Raw genomic sequence first — 8,552 nt, forward strand, 5'->3', positions numbered from 1 at the left:
AGGGCATGTGGCCTGGTACGGTTCAGGAGGGGGGGCACTCTCTCTCGTCCCCCCCTCTTTTCTTGCGGCCTGCCAGGTTGCATGCTCAGATAAGGGTCTGGTATGGATTTTTGGGGGGATCCCACGCCATTTTTTTTTTAATTTTGGTGCGGGGTTCCCCTTAAAATCCATACCAGACCTGAAGGGTCTGGTATGGATTTTGAGGGGGACCCCCACGTCATTTTTTTTTTAATTTTGGCGCGGGGTTCCCCTTAATATCCATACCAGACCTGAAGGGCCTGGTATGGAATTTAGGGGGACCCCCACGCCATTTCTTTTTAAATTTTGGTTCGGGGTTCCCCTGTGGGGAAATCCCATGCCATTTTTATCAATGAACTTTTATGTGTATTGTCGGACCGACAATTCATTAATAGCCACGAGTAGTTTTAAATGACTTTTTTTCCTTCAAAATGTCATTTTGCTGTCAGACTGTTCTAAACACGGGAAACATGCGCCCCTTTACAGGCATACTATAGACATCCCCCAGGTACGAAATTTAAAGGAATATTACACTTTTATTGTTTCACTTTAAGCATTATTAAAATCACTGCTCCCGAAAAAACGGCTGTTTTTAAAACTTTTTTTTTTGCATTGATCCATGTCCCCTGGGGCAGGACCCAGGTCCCCAAACACTTTTTATGACAATAACTTGCATATAAGCCTTTAAAATTAGCACTTTTGATTATTCATGTTCGAGTCCCATAGACTTTAACTGTGTTCGCGTGTTCGAACAAATTTTTTGCCTGTTCGCATGTTCTGGTGCGAACCGAACAGGGGGGTGTTTGGCTCATCCCTACTGACAATTAACATTGCAACTATCTTAGTGTGTCCTGGCCCTAACCCTCTCTCCCAAAGTTCTGTTAAGAGAAATAAAAATCTCTTTGCATTCAAGAAGTGTCTGCCGCCCAATGACTCTACCTTGCATTACACCCACTATGCCTTACAACCCACCACATACAGAAGAATGTCAGCTATCTCTGGCCCTGGAGGTTCTCATTAGACTGAAGGAGCCTGGAGACCTTACTACACTTATTTCTGCTGCTAGGTGGATAGCAGAGCAATACATATATGTGTTTCAGCAGAAGCAGAAATTGGAAGAATGGTGGTGGTGTGTCATTCTGGGGCAAAGGGGCACATGTTGGTAAGCACAACATACAGTATTTTAAAGTTGTTGTTAAGCCACTATAGTTTAAGCATGCCATCCCCTCTGTAAAATAAAATGACGTGCTCCTGTGTCTGGTTTATATTATAAAAGATGCCAATTTGTACCTATCAGAGCGTTTCCCGGCGCTCATGTGACTCCTCAGCTCTCTCCTCTTCCTAGCTGACAGCTATAACCGGAGAAGCCGAGAACTCCCACTGACATCAGCAAGGGAGGAGGGGAGGAGGAGAGGAGAGAGGAGAGAGAGCTGAGGAGTCACGTGAGCGCTCTGACATAGGTACAAATCTGCATCTTTTTTATACAGCACATTTACAGGGACATATAATGTTATTGGGATGGCATGCTTATAGTATAGATATGATTGCAGCCAGAGGGGAGGATCGTGGAGTGGACGGAGCTGACAGGCAGGGAGGGGCGAGGAGGACACAGTAGAGCAGAGAGGAGAGCTGCGGATGACAGAAGCACATAAACGGACCACGGTGTGCGCACTGTGTCCCTTCAGACATTGCAAGACCCTGACAATCACAGGCATGACTCCTAGAGGTAGAGGCGTGATGTGATTTGTAGTTTCACTAGAGCTGGAGGGCCAAGGTTGCCTACCTCTGCTTTAAGGGAACAGGATCCATATTTTTTTTTAGAGTAACAAACACTTTAACCACTTGTCCGACCGGGCCATAGTGAAATGATGGCTACAACGCAATGATAGTGGCCCTTTACCACGTGATCGCTTCGTCCAATGAAGGAGCGACCAATTGTCAACAAACCAGCGCATGTCCAGTTCAGCTCTCTCCTCTCCTCGCATGCTGTACACACCGATCGGTGCAGCATGCAAGGAGAGGAGGGAGACCCCAGCACCTGTGCCTCATCCATGCCTGACCTGTGCCCATATGTGACTCATATGTGCCCCATTCATGCCCATATGTGCCTCATTCATGCCTCATCTGTGCTCCATTTATGCCCATATGTGCCTCATCTGTGCCTCATTCATGCCCCTCTGTGCCTCATCCATGTCTCATTCATGCCCATCTGTGCCTCATCCATGCCCATATGTGCCTCATTCATGTCCATCTGTGCCTCACTCATGCCCATCTGTGCCTCATCCATGCCTCATTCGTGCCCATCCACGCCACATCCATGCCTCATCTGTGCCTCTTTCGTGGTCATTTATGCCACATCCATGCCTCATCCGTGCCACATCAATGCTCATCCATGCCACATGAGTGCCACTGCAGTGCTTATCAGTGCCCTACAGTGCCTTACAAAAGTGTAATAGGTAGTCAGGAAATTTGTTTTGTAATTTTATGTCACTAGAGCACCTGACGGTGCCCCCTGAATGCTGGGCCTCTGTATGTGGCCAGGCTATGTAATGGTCTCACACATGTGGTATCGCCATACTCAGGAGCAGTAGCAGAATATATTTTGGGGTGTCATTTGTGGTCTGCACATGCTATGTTTTAGAAATATCTTATAAATCTGAAAATTTGTGTAAAAAAAAAATGTGTTTTCATTTTCTTTCCACATTTTCAAAAAACTTGTGGAGAAAAAAATGACATGTTCAAAATACTCATACTGCCTCATAAAATATCCGTTGGGGTGTTTGCTTTCCAAAATGTGTTCATTTTGAGGGCATTTCCATTGTCCTGGTGCTCCAGGGCCTTCGAAAGTGCCATAGGTTGTCAGGAATCTATTTGTGTAATTTACTGTATGCTCCTAGAACGCTTGGAGGTGCTACTTGCATGTTGGGCCTCTGTACAGGGCCATCTTTAAACTGGGCACCTGCCCTGGGCCCAATCTTAGAGCTCACTCTACCCGCAAATTGGGGCCCAGATGACGACACTGCAGAGCGCACAGAGGACACGGGAGGCTGTTTTCCCGAGCAAGCCAGCAGAGGTGGGAAGGACCAGGAACTCCACTTACGCTCTGACCCTGCACCATGCAGTCTGTATGCTCTGAACAGAATGGCTGTAGTGAGAGCAGTGATCGGAGTGGGAGCCCTGCTCCCGGACCTCTGTATTCCTGAGTCAGTATAAAGGGGCAGGGCCAGGAGCTCCACTGATGCTCTGATCCCGCCCCATGCAGCCTATATGCTCGCGAGGGAGCAGCTGTAGTATGAGCAGAGTGGGAGCCCCGCCCCCGGATAGCTGGCCAGGTAGGTACTTACACTCATAGAATGCCTGACTGCTGTGTCATTCAACTGTAAAGGTGTGCACTGCTGTAAGTTCTCTTACCATCGCCTGTAGTATGTCTGGTATCTCTGATTGAATCCTCTAGTTTGTCTGCTGTCTCTGATTGTCTCCTGTACTATGTCCACAGTCTCAGATTGTCTTCTGTACTATGTACGAAGTATCAGATTGTCTCCTGTACTATGTCCGCAGTCTCAGATTGAGCCTACCTGCTATTTTTTTGTATGTCTCAGAATGAAGGGGGGTGGGGGCAAGAAAATATTTGCCTGGAATGCCAGCAGAGCAAGATTACCCAGCAGGGTGTGTATAGCAAAATAATGCGTATCAGAATCTTCATCTGGAAAAAGGATTCATGCATACCCTCTGGCGGTGGGGTATGGGAATAGGACAGCTTTGCTTCAGACCACCCGGTGATGGGAAAATTAAAGTGCCTAACAGGGATGAGCCGAACACCCCCCCCTGTTCGGTTCGCACCAGAACATGCAAACAGGCAAAAAAATTGTTTGAACATGCAAACACCGTTAAAGTCTATGGGACTCAAACATGAATAATCAAAAGTGCTAATTTTAAAGGCTTATATGCAAGTTTTTTGTCATAAAAAGTGTTTGGGGACCTGGGTCCTGCCCCAGAGGACATGGATCAATGCAAAAAAAAGTTTTAACCACTTAAGGACCAGCCTCGTTTTGTAATTTAGATGTTTACATGTTTAAAACAGTTTTTTTTGCTAGAAAATTACTTAGAACCCCCAAACATTATATATTGTTTTTTTTTCTAACACCCTAGAGAATAAAATGGTGGTCATTGCAATACTTTTTTTCACACCATATTTGCACAGCGGTCTTACAAGCGTGCTTTTTTTGGAAAAAATTCACTTTTTTGAATAAAAAAATAAGACAACAGTAAAATTAGCCCAATTTTTTTTATATTGTGAAAGATAATGTTACGCCAAGTAAATTGATACCCAACGTGTCATGCTTCAAAATTACGCCCGCTCGTGGGCGTAATCTCCATGGGCGGCGTTTAAAAAATTCTACTGGTTGTATGTTTTGCGTTACAGAGGAGGTCTAGGGCTAGAATTATTGCTCTCTGTCCAACGATTGCGGCGATACCTCACATGTGTGGTTTGACCACCGTTTTCATATGTGGGCGCTACTCACATATGTGTTCGCTTCTGCGCGTAAGCTCGTCGGGACAGGGTTTTTTTTTTTAAAAAAATGTTATTTTTATTATTTATTTTACATTATTTGATTTATTTTTACATTGTTGTAAAAAAAAAAAATTGTGTCACTTTTATTCCTATTACAAGGGATGTAAACATCCCTTGTAATAGAAAAAAGCATGACAGGACCTCTTAAATTTGAGATCTGGGGTCAAAAAGACCTCAGATCTCATATTTACACTAAAATGCAATAAATAAAAAAAAAGTCATTTAAAAAAATGACATTGAAAAAAATGTGCCTTTAAGATGTATGGGCGGAAGTGACGTTTTAACGTCGCTTCCGCCCAGCAGTGTCATGGAGGCGAGTGGGCGCCATCTTAGCCTCACTCATCTCCAGGCACAGCACTGAGAAGGATGCGATCGACACCGCTGCTACTGATGGCTCCGATAAGCGGCAGAGGGCACCGGATTGCGGCGGGAGGGGGGCCCCTCTTCCGCCACCGATAAAAGTGATCTTGCGGTGAATCCGCCGCAGAGACCACTTTTATCTGAAAGCCGACTGCTGCACGAAAACGGGGATACCGTGGTTATGGCAGCTAGGTGTACTGTAGACCGCGCTACTGGATGTACCTCTCAACGGGCTGATCAGGCTGGCTGAGGTAGGCCTCCTAGGTGACATCCTGGATGGCACAGAGGTGCAGGCCGGAATCAAGGATCGGAGCCGGAAACGAGGAGAGCTTCAGATGGAAGGCGGATCGTAAGCTCGTTGTTGAAGTGGCGACATGTTTCGCGCGCATGCACCTTATCAAAGTATAAGGCGCATGCTGGTTATAGAGTGCTTTGATCCAGTGGGTCATTTTTGGGCCTAGTCTCATTGCCTCTAGTGTACTCTGCATAAATCCCCAGTCTACCCTGTCAAAAGCCTTTTCGCATCAATTGACAGCAGCAGTCCTGGGGATTTACTTTCTTTTATTTTCTGAACCACTAGAAGCATTCTGATTCCATTGTCCCGGCATTCTCTTCCTGGAATAAAACCCACTTTCATCCTAGTTGCCAATACCTTCGCAAATAACTTTGTATCGGCATTTAGCAATGAAATAGGTCGGTAGCTTGAACATAATATAACATACTTTCCGTCCTTTGGTATGATAGTAATTGCAGCCTCTAAAGCTTCCCTCCGCATCTCCCAATTAGTTCCTATCCCATTCATGTAGGAACACAATTTGGGGATTAAGATATCCTCAACCCTCTTGTAGTAGAGTGTCGTCAGCCCATCTGGGCCTGGACTTTTCCCTGCCGGTGAGTCTTTTAGGGTTTTTTTAATTTTTTCTACTGTAATGGGAACCTCTAGGGTGCTAAGTTTATCTTCTGATATTTTATTTAGGCCTAATTCATGTAAAAAAGCTTTTGTTTTTTCGTCCTATCTTTAGCTTTTTCAGGTGTTCCGTTTTGATTGATCGAATATAGTCTACCATAATAATCCTGAAAAGCCCTTGCTATTCCTGTTGTTGTGTGAGCCATTTCACCCGTGCATGTTTGTATTCTCTATATATAATTAGCCGTTATTTTCTTTTTTAACAATTTAGCCAAATATTTCCGGGTCTTATTTCCCCCCTGGTACCTCTCTTTTTTTATTCTGTTATACATCATTCGGGTTTCCTGTTCAGTTAGTTCTTACATCTCTTTCCTTTTTATAATGGCTGATGCTAATAATTCTTGTTCTCCGTTTTTTTTTATGTTGCTGTTCTAAATCGTAAATTTCCTTAGAAATTATTTCCCTTTTTCTTACTCTCCTCTTCTTTCTTTCTGAACCCATCGAAATCAGGACCCCTCTAATATTAGCCTTATAAGCTTCCCAAACTATGGCTTCTGATATTTCTCCAGTGTCATTCATTTTGAAGAAATGCTCTATTTCATTCTTAATCCTTCCTACTGTCTCTTTATCCTGTAGCAGTTCTTCATTTAATCCCCAATACGTGGACCTATTTTGGGCCCCCTCTATCTTCATTTTTAATGTCACTGGAGCATGATCTGAGAAGGTTGTTATTTTGATGTTTGTACTAATTACTGTCTCCAGCAACCTATGTTCAATCAAAAAAAATAGATTCTTAAGTACGTCCGTGTACAAAGGAGTGGAATGTATAATCTCGTAATTTAGGATGTTGTATTCTCCATACGTCAATTAGTTGATGTTGGTGAAGTTTCTTTAATAACAACTTCTGCTGTACATTTCCAGTCCACTGCACACGGGACATACTGTTGATCCTTGGATCCATACAAGGATTGAAATTGATAAATTTCCCAATTACCCCTTTTAGATTTCTGATTGGATTTTTATTTGGGCAGTAAAGGTTTGCCAGGGAGTACTCCACCTCATTTATTCTTCCCCTCAGAAACTGGGTCCGCCATTCTCTCCTCCAGGGTGAACCTTACTGCCCTTGCAAATCTGATAGTGACTCCCTTTGCCCGTTTAGTTGAAGAGTCCCCATAATACCATATTGGGTAGTCTTTTGAGAATATTTTAGAATTCGGTTCGTGTGAGAAATGGGTTTCCAGTAAAAAGATTACTTTGGCTTTAAGTAATTAGTAGTTTTATTTCTCTAATTATATGCACTCCCCCCACCTGTTCCCGTCTTCCAATCTCCACCCAGCCGTTGATCCAAGTGGTGATATTCCTTTACTATGTATAATTGCCTTCCAGAGGGCTCCTTGTACCAAGGAGTGTTGGCGCTACTTCTGTTACCCTTATGATATTTCAGTGCGGATCCCCTACCCTCTCTTGAACTTAACCCACCCCCCCACACGCCCTACCCCATCCCTACCCACCCCCTCCCCATTTCCCTTATTGGGGGTATCGATCTCCCCATGATCGGCGAACTCAAGGCACTCCTCCTCCTTCAAGCCTATAGTTCCCCCCCCGAGGTGGTGCTCCTATACTGTGCCCCAGACCAAGCCACTACCCCCCTAAATAGGGGGTACCCCCGTATCCGTTCCACTCCACATTTCAAGTATTTACCTCTCCCCATCCCCCCTCCCAACACCCCCCCTCCTCACCCCAAGGCCCACTCCCCCAGTTCTCCCCTCCCTTTTCATTTCTTTTCCTTCTCCTCTCCTCATCTTCTTCCTCCTCAAGTTTTCCTCTTCATTGCCTTCTTCTTTCTAAGGATAGGGTTTCATTGTTGCTGTTCCTCTGTGTTAGATATTTTGTCCTTCGTTTCCCACCAGCCTGGAATTAGTGTCATGTCCAGTCTATTGCAAAATTTGGGCGTATCTTCTGGGTATCTAAGCGTGGCTGATCTCCCCTCCCTCCTCTCTGATCAGACAGGCCAGAAAACCCCAGGAGTATTGAATTGAGTGTGCTTTCATTTGTTCCAAAAGAGGTTTTAAAGTTCTTCTCCTAGTCAGAGTCTCTGAGGCCAGGTCCGGGAATATTTATAAGTTAGATTCTTCATATTTAAGGGGTTGGATGGATTTTAAATTCACCCAGATCTGTTCTTTGTCTTTATAGTTGTGAAATCGCACAATCACATGTCTCGGGACTTATCCTGCCATCTCTGCCAGTTTTCTGATCCTGTGGACTCATTCAAGCTTTATTTTTTCTGTCTGTGAGAATCCCAACAGGGAGCCAAATATTTTATCCATCTTTTCTTGAAGGTTTTCGCCCTGTAATTCAGGAAGCCTCTAATTCTTACATTTTTTCTCCTAATGCAATTTTCCTGGTCTTCCATTTTGTATCTCAGGTACCATTGTTCTCTCAAAACCCCATCCATCTGTTCTTTGAGACTTTTTATTTCAACCGCTTGTGAGTCCAATTTTTCTTCTGTTTCTTCCACTCTTCTTTAAATCTGATTCAGATCACTGTGTATTGTTGCCATTTCCCCCTTAATAGACTGCTCCAGCCTAGCAAGCATCTCCACCATTTCGCTTTTAGTTGGTAATTGCTTTTTTTGTCTAGGCTCTACTTCACTTTCTTGTACTGCCTCCTCATTTACAGTTATAACATCATTTG

Source organism: Aquarana catesbeiana, linkage group LG05, assembly GCF_042186555.1.
Source record: "Aquarana catesbeiana isolate 2022-GZ linkage group LG05, ASM4218655v1, whole genome shotgun sequence".
NCBI lineage: Eukaryota > Metazoa > Chordata > Amphibia > Anura > Ranidae > Aquarana > Aquarana catesbeiana.